Here is a 19,999-nt window from a genome sequence, read left to right as displayed (position 1 = left end):
AAGGGCTAGAGCCCATGGTGATGGAGCAAAGGCACGACAGCAGGAGCAGCTTAGAGCTCACATACTGATCCAAAATCTGGAAGCAGAGAGAGAACTGTGGGCTTTTGAGACCTCAAAGCCGAGCCCAGTGACACGCCTCCTTCAACAAGCCCACACCTAATTGATCCCAAACAGTTCCACCAATGAGAACCACGTATTCAAATACATGAGCCTTTGAGGGCAATTCTCATTCAAACCACCGCACCATTCTTTTTTTTTTTTTTTTTTCAAAGATTTATTTATTTATTTTGTATACAAGTACACTGTAGCTGTTTTCAGACACACCAGAAGAGGGCATCGGATCCCATTACAGATGGTTGTGAGCCACCATGTGGTTGCTGGGATTTGAACTCAGGACCTCTGGAAGAGCAGTCGGTGCTCTTAACCTCTGAGCCATCTCTCCAGCCCCCACCGCACCATTCTAAAAGGGAAGAATGGAGTCATACCATGGAATGGCCACACCAAAGCAAGACTGAAACCCAGCGAAGGAACACTAAAATCCCCACAGTTCATGCCTAGCATCTGGTCTCCGTAGGTCTTGGGTAGCCGCACTCTCCAGCTTGGTTACTGGCGGCATCCACAGGGCCCCACCCCTTGTGCCAGCTCCACCCCATGCCTGCAGCTTTCCTTGGCAGATGTCTGTGACCCTGGTATCTCTAACATCGTGAAATCCCCCTATGTTTCTCAGGTCCACAGCTCCATGGCGTAGCTCCTCGGGGGCTCCTTTCAGGAACACCCTTCCTGCCTCACACTGCTTGGTTCTCTTGAACCTTGATGAAAGCCTCCATGACTCTGTCAATGGTAAGAAGCCAGTATCATGTGACTACTGCCGTGTTCTGCTCTCTGTGCCAGATGGAGCCTGTGCTACAGCGGCCACTGATCACGAAGAACTCTTCCCGAGCTGTGCTAGTTAGTTGGGCTTTTGTGTTTGTGTTTATATGAGCCTATGGGGGCATTTTCATTTGTTTTGTTGAGAAAGGATCTCACTATGTAGTTCCTGCTAGCCTAGAACTTGCTATGTAGACCAGACTGGCCTCAAAATCACCAAGATCTGCTTGCCTTTGCCTCCACAGTGCTGGCATTAAAGGAGTGTGCCCAGCTTGTTACTTTTTGTTTGTTTGTGTCAATTTGATACAAGCTAAAGTTTTCTGGGGGAAAAGAACCTCCACTGAGAAAATGCCATCAGATCATCCTGTAGCAAGTCTGTGGGGGCGTTTCTTGACTAATGGTAGATATGGAAAGGCCCAACTCACTGCGGAGGGCAGTGCTACACCTAGGCATGTGGTCCTGGGTTGGATAAGAAAGCAGGCTGAGCAAGTCCTGGGGAGCAAGCCAGGAAGCAGCACTCCTCCACCGCTTCTGCTTCAGCTCCTGCCTCCCTTTGTAACAGACTGTAAGCTGAAATGAACCCTTTTCTCTTCAAGTTGCTTTTGGTCATGGTGTTTATCACGGCAGTAGAAAGCAAATTAAGATACAAGGTGTTTTGTTTTCAATTGTTAATTAATTCTGCGAGAATCCTGTACAATGTGTTTTAATCATCTTTACCCCCAATTCCTCTCACTAACCTCCAGATACACCCCCTTAACACTACCCCACCAACTTGCTGGGTTTTTTTTTTTTTTGTTGTTGTTGTTGTTATTGTTGTTTAGTAAACCACTGACTCTAATCTGCCTCCCAGAGACTCTCAAGTGTGAGTTCATCAGGAGTACTGAGTGGGTTGACCTACCAGGAAACTTGCTCTTACAGAAAGCAGTCCCTCTCATCCCCAGAAGCCATCAGCTATTCATAGCTCCCCAGTTAGAGTTGAGGACTGAAGAACCCCTTCCTGCTCCATGCTAGGGTATTGACTGGCTAGATCTGGTACAGGTCTCCTTCAGGCAGCCACAGCTGCCCTGAGTTCATGAGTGTAGCTGTCCTGTCATGTGCAGAGGACCCTGCTTCTATCTGGTTCTCCCAAACCTCTGGCTCTTCTGATCTTTCAGCCAACTCTTCTGCAATGGTCCCTGAACCTGGGGGGAAGGGAAGAAAGGTCTGATGTAGCTGTCCTACTTGTAGCTGAGCACGCCACACACACTTATTCTCTGTATTGTGTGACCTGTTGTGAATTTATGCATCAACCACCACCCATTGCACAAACTTTCCTGATGCATTCTGGGAGCTGTACTAATTTACAGGTAGAGAGTTATGACTCTGTTTTTGATTTAATCCCAGTGTGGGGTATGGAGCTGCTTCAGTGTCCACAGCAGCTGACTACGACTTGCCTTGTGCAGATACTTTCTGTGAATGTGTGGTACTGGAATTCTGGGGACTTTGAGAGGTATATAATGCTAGGTCCCCGAGAGGTGGGGTGGGTTGTTGTTTGTTGTTTGTAAAGTAGCACAAAGAAGAAATTTGACGTCCTGGTTGTGCTCTTTGCTTCCCAAGCTGCACACTCTTGACGCCTTTCTGCCTGACTTCACTTTCGACTTGGGTAAGTGCAGTGAGCAGTAGCCATAGCACAGCCTGAGTGCTCTCCTGCCTTGGTATTCTCAAACTGGTGGATCCGTTATCTTTGATTCAACTTCACTTAGAGTTTCAGGATGGGGCAACATGAAGGTCACACAAATGGCCTCAAGGCCAGCTCCGGGAGAGCCCTCCTTCACAAGCCAGGCCTTCACCATCCTCTTTTGTCTCTGCATTCCTGTCTATCAAGCGTCCACCAAAAAGGCCCGTTAAGTTCCATATGGTATTTGAGGGTTTTGTTTCCCAAAGTTCCAAATTCCTGTACATTTCTTCAGAAAAACCAGTTCCAAAGGCCGAGAGCTTCATGGCCCATCACAGCAGTAGCTCCTCTTCTAGGTGCCAATTTCTTTTTCTTTCTTTTTTTTTTTTTTGGTTCTTTTTTTCGGAGCTGACCGAACCCAGGGCCTTGCACTTCCTAGGCAAGCGCTCTACCACTGAGCTAAATCCCCAACCCCTCGGTGCCAATTTCTGTATTAGTTACTCTTTTCTTTGCCGTGGGCGAGGAACAATTCCGGAGATAGGAAGACAGGAGGGAGAGGAGGGTGGTTGGCCACAGCAGTCAGGGAAGGTGTGATGAGTGGTGGTGGTCAGCTTGCTTTCTCCCTGTTTTTACTTCCCCTCAGGCGCTGCCCATAATTAAATTGAGCTTCCTCAGCTCAGTTAACCTAATCCAGATAATCCCTCACAAGTGCACCTGCAGGCTTGCCTCTCAGGGGATTCTGGAGCCTGTCAAGTTGGCAAACAATACCAACAGTCACAGGAGGAACCAGGACTCTGCTGTGAGCTGGGCTATAGACCCATTACATTACAGTGTCAAAAAGAATCTGGCTTCATTCCGCTTGTGTCCTGGGAGCTTAGGGAGGCTGAATTCCAAATCAATGGACCAGACTCGTTGGTGAAGGACATTTCAAAGCAGTAAACATTAGTTAATGTTAATTATTAACTTGACTGGTTCTAGAATCACGTAGGAAACAAAACTTTGGGGCTGCCTGTGAGGGATTATCTAGGTTAGATTAGCCTCTGGCCATGACTACGATGGGTTAGCTCAGTTATATTAACTGAGGTTAGGAGAGCCACCAGGAAGACCCATAGGTGGCACCATTCTCTGTGCTCGGGGCCTGAACCGCCAGGGTGTGTGTTTGGGGTTGGGGTGGTGGGGAAGTCTTCACTCTGTTTCCTGTGGACGCCATGCGAGCAGCGGCCTCACACTCCTTCCGACATTACTTCCCTGCCAGGCTGGGCTGTACTTCCAGACTGTGAACCGAGCAGACCTTCTCCCTTAAGTTGCTTTTGTTCGGGAGTTTCATCAGAGCAACAGGAAAAGCAACCAAGACGACATAGCTTCCGGGTTGTGTCATGGCTTTGGCAATGTTTGGCTGCTGCTTCTATGTAAAATAATCCTGTGTTTTGACTGCGGTCCCAAAGTATGCAGTGCCATCTGGCATCCTTCTCACCACTCAAAACCCACAGACTCGGTGAGAGGGAGCCGGGCTGAGTCCTGGCTGCCTCCACTCAGTCCTCTTTGTATGAACCCAGCGCTTGGGGAGTTTGCTTAGGGGAAGTACTTTCCCGTTCTATTTTAAAGACTTGTTTTTATTATTTTAAATTGCGTGCATGGGTATGTGCCTGAGAACGTGGACTAGAGGCATCAGGGTACCCTGGAGCTGGAGTTACAGGAAGTTGTTGGATGCTGGGAACTGAACTTAGGTCATCAATGAGAACACTAAGCGCTCTTAACTGATGAGCGCTTTCCAGACTCCTCACAGAAGTCTTAATGTCAGCATTCGATTCCCTTCCTTTGTAGAATGTATCTTGGGATTTTCTGGTTTGGGTTGGAAAGTTTCAGATTCCCGCTTTTAAGCAAAACAAACAAACAACCCAAAGGATTTGGTGGTATAGATAAGATAAATCTTATAATATTTCTCTTGGGGCTGGAGAGATGGCTCAGTGGTTAAGAGCACCTACTGCTCTTCCAGAGGTCCTGAGTTCAATTCCCAGCAACCACATGGTGGCTCACAGCCATCTGTAATGGGATCCGATGCCCTCTTCTGACCTGCAGCCACATATGCAGGCAGAATGCTGTACATAAAATAAATAAATAAATCTTTTTTTTTTTGTTTCTTTTTTTCGGAGCTGGGGACCAAACCCAGGGCCTTGCGCTTCCTAGGCAAGCGCTTTACCACTGAGCTAAATCCCCAACCCCATAAATCTTTAAAAAAATAATATTTCTCTTGGTTTTTAAGTTCAAAATTATCATTTTTTCAAGAATTTATACATTAGTATGGTTCCATCCATCCATCCCTCTCTCTCTCCAAGTCCTCCTGCACCCCGTCCCACACCTCCTTCCCAAATTAGTTATCTCATCTTAGTCCAAAAGCAACTTGGGTGGAAAGGGTCTATTTGGCTTATATTTCCACACCACACTCCGTCATTGATGGAAGTCAGGACAGGAACCCAAATGGAACCTGGAGGCAGGAGCTGATGCAGAGGCCATGAGGGGTGCTGCTTATTGGCTTGCACCTCCTGGCTTGCTCAGCGTGCATTTTTATAGAACCTAGAACCACCAGCCCAAGGAATTTATCCTCAGCCTAGAATCACCCACAGTGGGCCAGACTCTCCCACATCAATCACTAATTAGGAAAATGCTGCACAGGCTTGCCTGTAACCTGGTCTTATGGAGACATTTTCTCAGTTGAGGTTCTTCCTCTCACATGACTCTGGCTTGGGTCAGGTTGACATAAAACTAGCTAGCACATCTATCTCGTAATTACCACTACCACACACACACATGCTCACAAGAGTCTACATAGTATGAAGATTTTTCACTGTTTTGTGGACCCTGGAAAATTTATACACATTTATAAGGTCTTCTTTCAGCCATTTGAAGATCCGAATATCACAGCATTCTCTAATTTTATTTATATGTGTATTCATGAAAGTTATCCACTAATGGTGGGTGTAGTGGCATATTCAGAGGACAGAGGCAGGGAGATCTCTGTGAATTCGAGGCCAGCCTGAAGGAAGTATAGTGATTTCCAGGCCAGCCAGAGGTACACAGTGAGATGTTGTCTACAAACCAAACCAAACTACTCAGAACACTCACCCCACCTTCATCCTCCTGAGCCCATTTAGTGTCGCTCTTACGTGTGTTCATGGCTGCCCACTTGGACTCCACTCTTTAGGAAATACACTTCATCAAAGTGGTAACATCACAAACCCCAGCATACATTATTGCGATCTTCATATACAGGTCCAGCAGTTTCCCTCTAGTTCACTGGTTCTTACCCTTCCTAAAGCCAAGACCCTCTAATACAGCTCCTTGTGTCGTGGTGACTCCAACCGTAAAATTATTGTTGTTGCTGCTTCGTAACCGCAGTTTGCTACTGTTCAGAATTGTAATGTAAATATCTGATATGCGGGGAACCTGAGCTCGACCCCTGTGAGAGGTGCTGGCTTCTCACACCAACTCACACATCAGGGAAAGAGCCTTCTGGGCAGGACTCCCTGGGTGAGCTGTGTAAACCTTGTACACTTTGTAAGTGTTGTAAAGCACCACGGCAGGAAAGCAGCTAGACCCTCACCTAAGGAGCTCCAGCAGCCAGGCCTGGCCCCCAAGACTTCCCTAATGGCCCTAACTGACATTTTATCATGGTTATAACCGTCATTCCCAGCCCTGAGGTGGGAGAGCGGCAAAGCTTGCTCTGCAAGAAAAAAAAAATCCCACTAATCCCTGAACAGGAAAACCCACCAATCCCTGAGCTCCCCCAAGCTCAGGACTTGAAATCCCACCAATCCTTACCCTGAAAAGCACTGCACCCAAGAAATCTTATATAATCCCTGCCTTCTGCTCGGTTTTGTAGCATAACTTTTTCCCGCCTACATTATTAAGGGTTCAACCTCCCCTCTAGCCCACCAACCAGCAGAGATAGTGGAAGAGAAAAGTTTTTAAGTCATGGAGTAGTGGATCTGTTCAGAAATAGTTCTTTGGGGGCGAGTCCAACCTTTGTTGTCAGGATATCAGTACTTCAGTCCAGTAGCAAACACCAGATACAAATCACCGACTGCAGTCCAGTCCTCTGGCAAAACACCAACACGAATCCACGGCTGTAGTCCAGTCCACCCAGCAGACATCACACAGGACTGCAAGGGCAGGTCAGTCCAGAAGAAGCAGCGAGGCTCACCAACTGTCCCGAGTCCACCACAAATGACTTTCTAAAGAAACTAGCAGTTTCCACTTCTGTTTCTTACCTGAGCAGAGGCAGCCATCCTCCTGGGTTTTTCCCTCCCAGTAAATCTCCTGTGTGAGGTTCGCTGTGCCCTGTGACTTGGTGGTGTTCCCTGGCTCCCGACCTTTCCCCTCAGAGCTGTAGCACTTGTAAAAGTGATTGACTCCCAAAGGGGTCAAGACCCACAAGTTGAGAATCACTGCTCTAGCTGTAATTTGGCTGTACTTGAAAGTGAAGGTCTGAATCTGCGCATTTAAACTCTTCCTCTAGTATTCTAATGGCTCTGTCAGGAAACATTTGAGGAAATCATTTTCTGCAGACTTCCATTATGCATCCCTCATAACACAACACGCACAGAACTTGAACAGAAATGTTCATAGGCCCTGGGAGATCTCCAATCAAGCACCACATTCCACCTCCCATTAAACAGATCTCGCTGTCTCTAAAACATAGCCAGCCACATTTCCATAGCAAAGTAAAAAGCAGATGAGTGTGAAGACAGGAGACACAGGAGCCCTATATGGACGTATGAATCGGAGGACACATGCGAGTTGCGGAAGCAGAGAGGGAAGGAGAGTTTAACACGTTGGGGAGAATCAGGGAGAGAGGCTCTACTGCAGTGGAAATGCAGATCCTGCAGTTACTTTTCTTCTTGTCAGAGAAGGATACCAGACATGTGTTTAGCATATTTTTAAGTTCTCGGGGCTGGGGATTTAGCTCAGTGGTAGAGCGCTTACCTAGGAAGCGCAAGGCCCTGGGTTCGGTCCCCAGCTCCGGAAAAAAAAAAAAAAAAAAAGTTCTCTAAGCCGCTGTTCCTCTCCAGCAACCTCTGAGTGAATTTACAGTTATAGTCAAGATCCTTCTTTTTGCTCATGGGGGGTCTATACGATCTGAAGTTTTCATTGCCTCGTGGACCTCAGAACATTTGCACACATTTCTAAAGACCTCCACCAGGCCATTTGAATATATCAATGTCATAAGAAACTCTAATTTCGTTTACATTCTGTCTACCCAGAGGCAGCTGCTATTGCTATCAGAGAGCAGCAGCCATGCCTGCTCCCCCATGGCTCTGGGCCTCAACAGGGGCCACGGCTGATGAAGGATGTCAACAAGCTGACGCACAGCTGGTGCTGCCGGGTGCCTCAGCAAACACACCAGGTTCACGGGGGACATGATCTTCGATGTGTGCAGCTTTGTGCCCTAAGAGGAGTGGTGCCAAGGACAAGGGCATGCTCAAGTTCATCAAGAGGAGGGTGGGCAAGCACATCCATGCCAAAAGAAAGCAAGAGGAACTGAGCAGTCATGAGGAAGGCAGGGACCAAGAAGGACTAATGCTGCTCCCCAGTAAACATTTGTCCCCAAGCAGATGCTCACGTGCACGCGCGCGCACGCACACACACACACACACACACACACACACACACACACAGAGAGAGAGAGAGAGAGAGAGAGAGAGAGAGAGAGAGAGAGAGAGAGAGAGAGAGACTGTCGTCTACCCAGAATTATTATACTCTTGGGTATTCTGCCATACACTGAGTGGCAGTGATGTTGATGTATAAACTCACAGCTGAAAAGTGAAATAAGCTAGAAGATTTTAGACCATGGACACTCATTCAGGATTGTATAGATAAGGTTCAACCACACGTGGTGACGCACAGCTTTAATCCCAGCACTCAGGAGGCAGAGGCAGGTGGATCTCTGTGAGTCTAAGGCCAGCCTGGTCTACAGAGAGAGTTCTAGGACAGCCAGGGCTACATAGAGAGAGACCATGTTTCAATAAACAAACAGAGGTTCTCCTTTTCCTTTTGTACTATTTTTAGTAGAGTGCTAGGGACCAAATGCAGGCCCGCCATGTGCTATACAGATACTGTGCCACCAAGCCACATCCAAAGCTACTGCTGTTCTCTCTCATTCGCTCTGCAATTCTGCTTTCTGCTTTATCTTTTTAGAATAAGTGTCTTCACATTATTTGATGTTTAATATATTTTAGATTTTATTTTATGTCATGTGTATGAGTGTTTTGCCTGCAAGTCTCTACACTTGATTAGGTCAGAAGAGGGCACTGAATCCCCTAGTCCTGGGGTTACAGATGATTGTGAGCCGCAGTGTGGGTGCTGAAAACCGAACTCAGTTCCTCTGCAAGAACAGGAAGTGCTCCTCATGGCACAGCCATTTCTCCAGCCCCATCACTTGAAAAGTTTAGTTTTAACTTATATTTTATGATTGGATGGCAATTTTTAAATACTGTGTGCTTTAGGTCAATATAGGCTTTTATGCAAAAGGGAGATACTGGGTCAGATTGTCCATTTGGGTAAGAAGTTAGGAGAAAAACTGTGGTGGAAATTCTTCATAGTGCTCAATCCCATGGAATTTGGTGCAGTTCCCGCTCACACAGGTTTGTAGTGGAAGAGAGGGTCTCATTCCATGTAGTTACTAAGTAGCCCATAGCATGTACTATAGACAGGTTGCATCCAATTCCCAGACAGCAGAAGGGGGATAGGTCTGCCCTTTGTCACTGCAAGGTAGCCTGCCATCTCCTTGCAGCAGTACCTGGTAAGGAACTAAAGGGACACAGCCTGATCTATGTATGACCCAGTGGCTCCTGTCTTTTTTTATTCATATTTTATTTTATTTTTTCAAGATAAGGTCTCACCATGTAGCTCTGGCTGTTCTAGAACTCATTATGTAGACCAGGGTGGCCTTGAACTTACTGAGATCCCTGTCTTTTCCTCCCAAGTGCTCGTGTTAAAGGCATGTGTCCCCATACCTGGTTTTGTTTATATTTTTAAAAGGAATTGATGAATGATTTTATAGAAAAGGAGATAGATGAGGAGACATAAGATGTAATGAGCATTGGTTCAAATCTGCAACTGCTTTCTGATGAACTGGGTTGTTAGGTTTGGAGGCCTTTCCTTCTCTGGAAGTCTGGGTGAGAGGATGGTATCTGTGTTCATGCATCAGACCCATGGCGTCCAAGGAAATCTGTCTGGCATGCTGCATGGCCATCTGAAAAAATCAAGTTATCAAGTGGCCTAGAGTGGCTATGGATACAAGACTCAAAATGGTTGTTAAATGAGTAACTACAGGCATGAGTTATGAGGTCCGTGATGAATTTTGAAATAATCTGGGGGTGGGTGAGATGGTTCTGTGGGTCAAAGTACTTTTCACACATAGACTTTTATTGGTACATGGCTCATGGATATCTTTATTTTAGAATACTACTAGGTTTATTTTTTAATCTTTATATAGATATGTAGCATGCTGAGCTTATCCCTCCCTAAGCCTCCAGCCCTGGGTTTTCCAGCTCCTTCCCTTCCCAGGTTCTCCTTCCCCAATAGATGGGTTCATGGATACTTGCATCTCACACAGGCATGCATGGGTTTAGAAAGCTTAGGAACCACAATGAGAGAAAAGAGGCCATTTGTCTTTCTGGGACTGGCTTAATCCACCAAATATGATTATCTCCAGTTGCATCTATCTTCTTGGAAATGTCAAAATGTCCAAAACAGATGCCCTCCCTCTCTGCTGCTGCCAATCAGAGAAGACAAACACATGTAAAAACAGATGCCCTGATTTTAATTGTAGCTGTCCTTTTTATGACTGAATAATATTTATACATCTGCTCTTTATACATTTCATTTTGACTCAAGCTTCTCAGGTCAACGGAAGTTTCATTTGCTTTTGTCTTTTGTATTTTTGGATAACGTTTCAGTGTATGCTGGCATGCAGATGTGCCTGTATTCACCCATGTATATGACAGTACGGTACTCTTGCTCAGTTTAGCATGGGCGACCATTTCCATGCAAAGAAAAGCCTTTGGAAGAATGTGGTGAAGTCTTTATTGAGAATTCAACCGTCATTCAGTGGGAGAGAAAACCATGACTGGGGAGCTCATAGGCCCCAAGGCGGAACCTACTACTAACATTCTGCTCAGTAGATAGAATTTTCAGCTGCCCTCTAAATTTGTGTCTCTCTTCAGATGAATACAGCTCTCAGACCTCATCGGAGAAGCGTCTTTGTGCAGTGGCCATTCATTGATCGGTACAGAGACAAGAGGTCCAAGTGCAGAGAGTGTCTGTGGGGTGCTCAGCCACAGAAGGGACATCTGTATCACATTCCTCTCCCTACAAGGCCATGAATCATCACAGAAGAAGAGACGGAAAATCATAATACAAGCCAGAGGCTGGGGGAGACAAGACTAAAACATTGTCTTCTGGACACGACAGAAGAACACCGTCTGTGGTTACAAGGCCTGCCAGTCCAGCATGGAATGAGGATTCTCTCATGAGTCCCTATCCCTAGATGAGAAACTATTGACAACTGATGACTTCTCTGTGTATGTGTGTGTGTGTGGGGGTCAGTTTTCTTTTCTCTTCCTTTTCTTTTATTTTGTTTTTTTGAGACAGGATTTCTCGAGCCTTGGCTGTCTTGGAACTCTCTCTGCAGACCAAGATGACCTCGAACTCAGATCTTCCTGCCTCTGCCTCCCCTGTGCTGGGATTAAAGGCATGTGCCACCAGTACTTGGTGAATCAGTTTTCTTTAAGAGGTCCACGGTACCATGGCACACATGAATGTCTGGGCAGCTGTTAAAAAGAGGGGGATAGGAAGTTGAGAGAGGGTTAGGAGTGGATCTGGGAGGAGTTAGAGAGATGAGTGGGGTGAGTGTGACCAAATTATATTTATGCATGCATGAAATTGTCAAAAATTAATTTATATGTGTTAAAGAAAGAAAGTGAGGTGGATATAAAAGAGATAAAACCTATGTTTTCTTTCACATGTAGAATCTGGGGCAGGGTGATGGGAGGGTCGCAGAATACATGGGCCATGGAGGTACAAGTGGAGGTATTCTGAAGAGGTTCCACCAAGGAGGGAGGAAGGGGGGCAGGAGAGAACATGTAGGAGACCGATGAATTAAAATATGCTTTCACATATGAAGATACCTTAATGAAGCGCTAGACAGAAGACCCACTAGAGGGATGACCCACTAGACAGGTGACCCATTAGAATGATGACTCACTAGACAGATGACTCACTAGATGGATGACCCACTAGACGGGTGACCTACTAGATGGATAATCCACTAGACAGATGACCCAGTGGTTAAGAGCACTTGCTGTGGGGTTGAGGATTTAGCTCACTGGTAGAGCGCTTGCCTAGCAAGCGCAAGGCCCTGGGTTCGGTCCCCAGCTCCGAAAAAAAGAAAAAAAGGAAGAGCACTTGTTGCTCTTGCAGAGAACCTGAGTTCAGTTCCCAAAAACCACATCTGGCAGCTCATAAATGCCTGTGATTCCAGCCCCATGGATTCTCTGACCTCTGTGGGCACCTGCACTCACATGCACACACCTGTACACAGACAGGCAGATACACATAATTAAGAATAAAAAAAAAAAGCATGTTTAAAAAGGAAATGCTGTAATGAAACCCATTACTTTTTGTACTAAATTAAATGCTAATAATTTTTTTAATGTTTTCCCATGGAACTTCTTGTCCTGGAGTATACAGAAAACACCTAGAGCCTTAGAAAATGCTTTCTTACATAACAATCTGTTTATAATAGAGGGAAAATATATGGCATGACAACCTCTGTTCTGGAATTTGAGATCATACCACATACCTACCCCTATGTGTGGATGCATTTTAGAAACAACATAAGAAACTTCTTTACAAAAAAAGATTTATTTATTCTATATAAGTATACTGTAGCTGTCTTCAGACACACCAGAAGAGGACATCAGATCTCATTACAGATGGTTGTGAGCCACCATGTAGAAGCTGAGAATTGAACTCAGGACCTCTAGAAGAGCAGTCAGTGCTCTTAACTGCTGAGCCATCTCTCCAGCCCCCCATAAGAAATTTCTTGGGGTTGGGGATTTAGCTCAGTGGTAGAGCACTTGCCTAGCAAGCGCAAGGCCCTGGGTTCGGTCCCCAGCTCCGAAAAAAAGAAATGAAAAAAAAAAAGAAATTTCTTTTTTTTTCCTCCATCTTTATTAAATTGGGTATTTCTTATTTACATTTCAATTGTTATTTCCTTTCCCGGTTTCCAGGCCAACATCCCCCAACCCCTCCCTCTCCCCTTCTTATGGGTGTTCCCCTCCCCATCCTTCCCCTATTACTGCCCTCCCCGCAACAATCACGTTCACTGGGGGTTCAGTCTTGGCAGGACCAAGCGCTTCCCCTTCCACTGGTGCTCTTACTAGGCTATTCATTGCTACCTGTGAGGTCAGAGTCCAGGGTCAGTCCATGTATAGTCTTTAGGTAGTGGCTTAGTCCCTGGAAGCTCTGGTTAGTTGACATTGTTGTTCATATGGGGTCTCAAGCCCCTTCAAGCTCCTTCAGTCCTTTCTCTGATTCCTTCAACGGGGGTCCCATTCTCAGTTCAAAGAAATTTCTTAATCAGTAACTAGCACAGACCTGCACTGAATAGGGAAAATGGACTTCTAAGTAGAATGGGTTGTGCTAGATAGCAGATGTATGGTCAGAAAGTTCTCTTGTGCACTGGAAGAATTGCCGCGTAATCGCCCATTCCTCTGCCTGTGTTCTGAAAATCATCTAAGCCAAACAGGAAATGTGTACTTGAAGAATAGAAGCTGTCCGTGCCGTGGGGAACTGAATCGCACAGAAGCTTTGCTCACAGAAAGGGGGAACGTGCACACTCTAACGCACACTTGGATGCAGTCTAGAAACGCTTTTGCTTTCATGCACACACGTGCTGACACTGAGGAACAAAGAATGTTTGCTTACAAATCAGAATCACCTCAGAGATGCACTCTGTCACAGAATGGGAGAGTGTGCTTTCTCCTCATCCTTCTGCCATGCTTTTAGAAACAGTCTGAGAAGCAACTTCCCCCATGGTGCAAAGAGACCTACACTGAGTGACTGGGAATATGGCCTTATAAAAGTCTGTTTGAGCTTGTTACAATGAACTGAACAGCTTGGTCAATGAATCTGTAGTTAAGAGTATTTATTGTTCTGAAGACCAGGGTTTGGTTCCCAACAGTCGTGGGTTTACAACTGCCCATAATTCCAGTTCCAGGGGATCCGATGTCTTCTTCTGGCCTCTGTGGACCCCGGGCACATATGTGTTATACATATATACATGCAGGTACAACACTCATACACATAAAATAAAATTTTATACACACACACACACTAAACACAACCTCTATTGTGGAATGGAAGAGTGCATCATATTTATGCCATTCTCTATGATCTTTGCTCTAAGAAGCACATTTCTCAATGAAATATGTCTGTCTTGAGAGGTGAGTGATATGTGCTTTTAAAGCAAATGGAAGTGAAAATCTACTATATACTGTCTTAGTTAAGGTCTCTATTGCTGCGGTGAACACCGTGATTGAAAGCAAGTTGGGGAGGGAAGGGCGTATTCAGCTGATGCCTCACCCTCTCTGTTTATCACCAGAGGAAGTCAGGAAAGAATTCACACAGAGCAGGAACCTGGAGGCAGGAGCTGATGCCGAGGCCATGGAGGGGAGCTGCTTATTGGCTTGCTCCTCATGGCTTGCTTTGCCTGCCTTCTTATACAACCCAGGACCACCAGCCCAGGGATGGCTCCACCTACAATGGCCCTCTCTCATCAATCATTAATTAAGAAAACACCCTGTGGCTGAACCTTATGGAGGCATTTTCTCAACTGATGTTCTCTCCTTTCAGATGACTTTGGCTTGGGTCAAGTTGACATAAAAGTAGCCAGGACATAGACAAACTTCTCTAATGAGGTTGGAGAGTGTGCCTCAGTCTCTCCATTGTTTGCACAGACATGTTCTGACTTGTTCCATGTGCAGGTGAGCTACCCTGAGTACCAGTGGATATGTACGTACAGAACACATACGTTCATGCTGCATGAAAGACATGTCATGAACTCTAACGGAATGGAAAGACACACCACACTCTCACCCATCTCTGTATCTGTGTTTTGGCGGTGAGCTTCTCTTCTATCAGTTCATATACACACGGTGATGAGAAGTGTGTGCTTTTGAAATAGAGTCTATTCGTGCTTCGTGAAAGATGCACATTATGTGAACACGTCTTGTGAACAGAAAGATGCCGCCACAATATTCAGCATTCCATGGAAGTGTGATTTGGAAGTTGGCTAACAAGAATATGCTTGTAGTAAATATAAGACTTTGCTGAATATACAGGGGTTTGTTTCTCTGCTAACTAAGGTCGAAGTCTACCGTCGTCCTGTTAGCCTTCTCGGCTCGGTGCAAAATGGTGGACTCCTTTCCCAGCAGGGCTTCTCTTTCTCTGAACTTGTCTGAGGAGTTAAAAAAAACTCCCCATACACCTCTCCCTGTAGAATATCATCTAGTGTCATTGAGATAACAGGTTCAGTAGCTAGCACCTGAGATTCCCGGAATCCCTCCTCAAGCTAACGAGGCATCTAGGTACCATAAGCCTTCAGCCAATGGCCTTTGCCCACCCTGAATATTCATACCCTCTCCCCATCCCCAAACCACATAACCCTTGAATCATGCCAAGTAAAGTCGAACTGTCTCCCCAAGATGGTCCCAGTGTGTCATCATTACCGTATGTACTCACAGGGCTTCCAAAGTCCTGTTCCATTTTCCTGAGTGCGCAATATCAGCCAAGGATTCCTAAGGGCAGGGAGGGTCACAGGGGTTGTGTGTTATAGAATATTGTATGTTTACTACAGATGAGGGGGCTTCATACACAAACACCTTATATGGGAAGAATAAGCTGCCACATTTCCTCCTGTCTGCACAGCTGACTACATCTATAAGGGCCCTGTGAGCTGCTTCATCTGGCATAGTCAGGAGTGCTCTGCACATGAGGTACATCGGGGCAGTAGGAAATATGTGCTTATAAAACTGACTGTGGACACCAAATAAAAGATATAGCTTCATAAAAGATAGATGTATATATACAATTTTCACAGTGCAATCAAAGAAACTCAGCTCACCTGTGTTTATAAATGCACTCTAGAAATCCACTAAAAACCCTTTCTCATAGTGCATATAGCCCTACAATGAGCAATGGAGATGCATATTTTATTTTATTTTTACCGTTTGATAGATTTTACTTTTTAAGTGGATATTTTATTTATTTATATTTCAGATGTAATTCTCTTTCCCGGTTTCCCCTCTGTAAACCCCCTGTCCTATCTATGCCCCCTCACCCTGCTTCTATGAAGGTGCTCGCCCACCCACTCCTGCCTCACTTCCCATTGATGCCAGATAAAGCCCCTTCAGCTCCTTCAGTCCTTCCCCTAACTCCTACTTTGGGGTCCCTGGGATCAGTCTGATGGTTGGCTTCGAGCATCCGCATCTGTCTTGGTCAGAACCTGGCAGAGCCTCTCAGGAGACAGCTGTATCAAGCACTTCTTGGCATCAGCAGTAAAGTCTGGGTTTGGTGTCTGCATGTGGGATGGATCCCCATGTGGGGAAGTCCTTTCCTTCAGCCTCTGCTCCACTCTTTGTCCCTGTATTTCCATTAGGCAGGAGCAATTCTGGGTTAAAATTTTGGAGATGGGTGGGTGTCCCTATCCCTCAACAGGGGAGGGAGGTTATGCCTAACCTCTGGATATAGTCTCCACAGGCTCTCCCTCCCCTTTGTGGGGTATTTCAGCTAATGACATCCTCGTGGGGTCCTGGGAGGCTCTTGCTTTCCTGGCATCTGGGACTTTCTGGTTGTGACCCCCAGTTCCCCATCCCCCATTGCTTCACAGCTCTGTTCAATTTCCTGACCCTCTCCTCTGTACATCTCCTCCTTTTCCTCCCATACCTGATTCTGACCCTCTTTTCCCCCTGCCCTTCCTCTCTTCCTCCCAAGTCGCTCTCACCCTCTACTTCCCTTGATTATTTTGTCCCCCCTTCTAAGTGGGACTTAGAAGGAATCCACTCTTTGGTCTTCCTTCTTCTTGAGCTTCATATGGACTATAAGTCGTATTGTGGGTATTCCAAGCTTTCTGCCTGATATCCACTTATCAGTGAGTGCATACCATGTGTGTTCTTTTGTGACCGAGTTACCTCACTTAGGATGATTTTTCTAGATCCATTCATTTGCCTGCAAATTTCATGAAGTCATTGTTTTTAATAGCTGAGTAGTACTCCACTGTGTAAATGTACCACCTTTTCTGTATCATTCCTCTGTTAAGGGACGTGTGGGTTGTTTCCAGCTTCTGTCTATTATAATTAAGGCTGCCATGAAAATAGTGAAGCATGTGTTCTTATTATATGTTGGAGCATCTTTTTGGTATATGCCCAAGAGTGGTATAGCTGGGTCCTCACATAGTGCTATGTTCAAGTTTACGAGGAACCACCAGACTGATTTCCAGAGTGGTTGTATCAGCTTGCAATCCCACCAGCAGTGGAGGAGTGTTCCTCTTTCTCCACATCCTCGCCAGCATCTGCTGTCACCTGAGTTTTTGATCTTAGCCATTCTGACTGGTGTGAGGTGGAATCTTTTGATTTGCCTTTCCCTGATGACTAAGGATGTTGAACATTTTTTTAGGTACATCTCAGCCATTCGATAGTCCTTAGTTGATAATTCTTTGTTTAGCTCTGTTCCTCATTTTTAATAGGGTTATTTGGTTCTCTGGAGTTCTTTGTGTATTTTGGATATTAATCCTCTATTTGATATAGGATTGGTAAAGATCTTTTCCCAATCTATTTGTTGCTGTGTTGTCCTAATGACAGTGTCCTTTGTCTTACAGAAGTTTTGCAATTTTATAAGGTCCCATTTGTTGATTCTTGATCTTAAAGCAAAAGCCATTGGTGTTCTGTTCAGAAAAATTTCCCCAGTGCCCATGTGCTCAAGGCTCTTCCCCACTTTCTCTTCTATTAGTTTGAGTGTATTTGGTTTTATGTGGAGGTCCTTGATCCACTTGGACTTGAGCTTTGTACAGGGAGATAAGAATGGATCATTTTGCATTCTTCTACATGCTGACCTCCAGTTGAACCAGCACTATTTGTTGAAAATGCTATATTTTTCCCACTGGGTGGTATTAGCTTCTTTGTTAAAGATCAAGTGACCATAGGTGTGTGGGTTCATTTCTGGGTCTTCAATTCTATTCCATTGATCTACCTGTCTATCTCTGTACCAATACCATACAGTTTTTATCACTATTGCTCTGTAATACTGCTTGAGGTCAGGGATGGTGATTTCCCCAGATGTTCTTTTATTGTTGAGAATAGTTTTTGCTATCCTGGGTTTTTTGTTATTCCAAATGAATTTGAGAATTGCTCTTCCTTTTTTCTTTTTTTTTTCTTTTCTTTCTTTTCTTTTTTTTTTTTTTTTCAGAGCTGGGGACGGAACCCAGGGCCTTGCGCTTGCTAGGCAAGTGCTCTACCGCTGAGCTAAATCCCCAACCCCGAGAATTGCTCTTTCTAACTATGAAGAATTGAGTTGAAATTTTGATGGGGATTGTTGGAATCTGTGGGTGGCTATTTTTACTATATTAGTCCTGCCAATCCATGAGCATGGGAGATCTTTCTATCTTCTGAGGTCTTCAATTTCTTTCTTCAGAGACTGGAAGTTCATCTTGTATAGATCTTTCACTTGTTTGGTTAGAGTCACCCCAAAATATTTTATATTATTTGTGACTATTATGAAGGGTATCATTTCCCTAATTTCTTTCTCAGTCGGTTTACCCTTTGAGTAGAGGAAGGCTACTGACTTGTTTGAATTAATTTTATATCCAGCCACTTAGCTGAGGTTATCAGCTTTAAGAGTTCTCTAGTGGAATTTTTGGGGGGCACTTAAGTATACTATCATATCATCTGTAAATAGTGATATTTTGATTTCTTCCTTTTTGAATTGTATTCTTTTGATGTCCTTTTGTTGTCTAATTGCTCTGGCTAGAACTTCAAGTACTATATTGAATAGATAAGGAGAGAGTGGGCAACTTTGTCTCGTCCCTGATTTTAGTGTGATTGCTTCAAGTTTCTCTCCATTTAGTTTGATGTTGGCTACTGGTTTGCTGTATATGGCTTTTACTATGGGCCTTGAATTCTGGATCTTTCTAAGACTTTTCACACGAAGGGGTGTTGAATTTTGTCAAATGTTTTTTTAGCATCTAATGAAATGATCATGTGGTTTTTTTTTCTTTGAGTTTGTTTATGTGGATTGATGAATTTCAGTATATTGAACCACCCCTGCATCCCTGAGATGAAGCCTACTTGATCATGATGGATGATCATTTTGATATATTCTTGGATTTGGTTTGTGAGAATCTCATTGAATATTTTTGCATCGATATTTATAAGGGAAATTGATCTGAAGTTCTCTTTCTTTGTTGGGTTTTTGTGTGGTTTTGGTATCAGAGTAACTATGGCTTCATAGAATGAATTGGGTAGTGTTCCTTCTGTTTCTATTTTGTGGAATAGTTTGAAGAGTATTGGTACTAGGTTTTCTTTGAAGGTCTGATAGAATTCTACACCAAACCCATCTGGTTCTGGATTTTTTTTGGTTGGGAGACTTTTAACGACTACTTCTATTTCTTTAGGAGTTATGGGACTGTTTAGATGGTTTATCTTATCATGATTTAACTTTGGTGCCTTATATCTGCTTAGAAAATTGTCCATTTCCTCCAGATTTTCCAGTTTTGTTGAGTATCGGCTTTCATAGTAGGATATGATATATTTTTTTTAATTTCCTCAGTTTCTGTTGTTATGTCTCACTTTTCTTTCTTTTTTAGAAATTTATTTATTTATTTTAAATACGAATGTAGAAGAGGGCATCGGATCTCATCTTAGATGGTTGTGAACCACCATGTGGTTGCCGGGAATTGAACTCAGGATCTCTGGAAGAACAGTTAATGCTCTTAACTGCTGAGCCATCTCTCCAGCCTCTCCCTTTTCATTTCTTATTTTGTTAATTATTTTGTCTCTGTGCCCTCTGGCTAGTCTGGCTAAAGGTTTGTCTATCTCGTTGATTTTCTCAAAGAACCAGCTCCTGGTTTTGTTGATTCTTTGTATAGTTCTTTTTGTTTCTACTTGGTTGATTTCAGCCATGAGTTTGATTATTTCCTGCCATCTACTCCTCTTGGGTGTATTTGCTTCTTTCTGTTCTAGAGCTTTCAGGTGTGCTGTCAAGCTGCTAGTGTATACTCTCTCCAGTTTCTTTTTGGAGGCATTCAGAGCTATGAATTTTCCTCTTAGCACTGCTTTCATTGTGTCCCATAATTTTGGGTATGTTGTGCCTTCATTTTCATTAAATTCTAAAAAGTCTTTAATTTCTTTATTTCTTCCTTGA

General features: G+C 44.4%; 1 long non-coding RNA gene across 5 annotated transcripts in view; it reads left to right on the top strand.

Moving 5' to 3' along the window:
* The window catches only part of LOC102548820 (uncharacterized), a 39,543-nt gene extending 28,254 nt beyond the window's left edge, over window positions 1–11,289 (top strand). For 3 of the 5 annotated variants that reach the window (XR_015652559.1, XR_015652562.1, XR_015652558.1), the window contains exon 5: window positions 10,747–11,289. This is a non-coding gene — a long non-coding RNA (uncharacterized LOC102548820). Of the gene's footprint in view, window positions 1–727; window positions 841–10,746 lie in introns of all 5 variants that reach the window. The other 2 variants (XR_015652563.1, XR_015652560.1) reach the window with 1 other exon arrangement.
* Window positions 11,290–19,999: the final 8,710 nt, after the last annotated feature.

Source organism: Rattus norvegicus, chromosome 1 (assembly GCF_021556685.1).
Source record: "Rattus norvegicus strain SHRSP/BbbUtx chromosome 1, alternate assembly SHRSP_T2T, whole genome shotgun sequence".
In the NCBI taxonomy this organism is placed as follows: domain Eukaryota; kingdom Metazoa; phylum Chordata; class Mammalia; order Rodentia; family Muridae; genus Rattus; species Rattus norvegicus.
The sequence above is the reverse complement of the archived record's forward strand: the minus strand, read 5'-3'. Positions and strand labels throughout refer to the sequence as shown.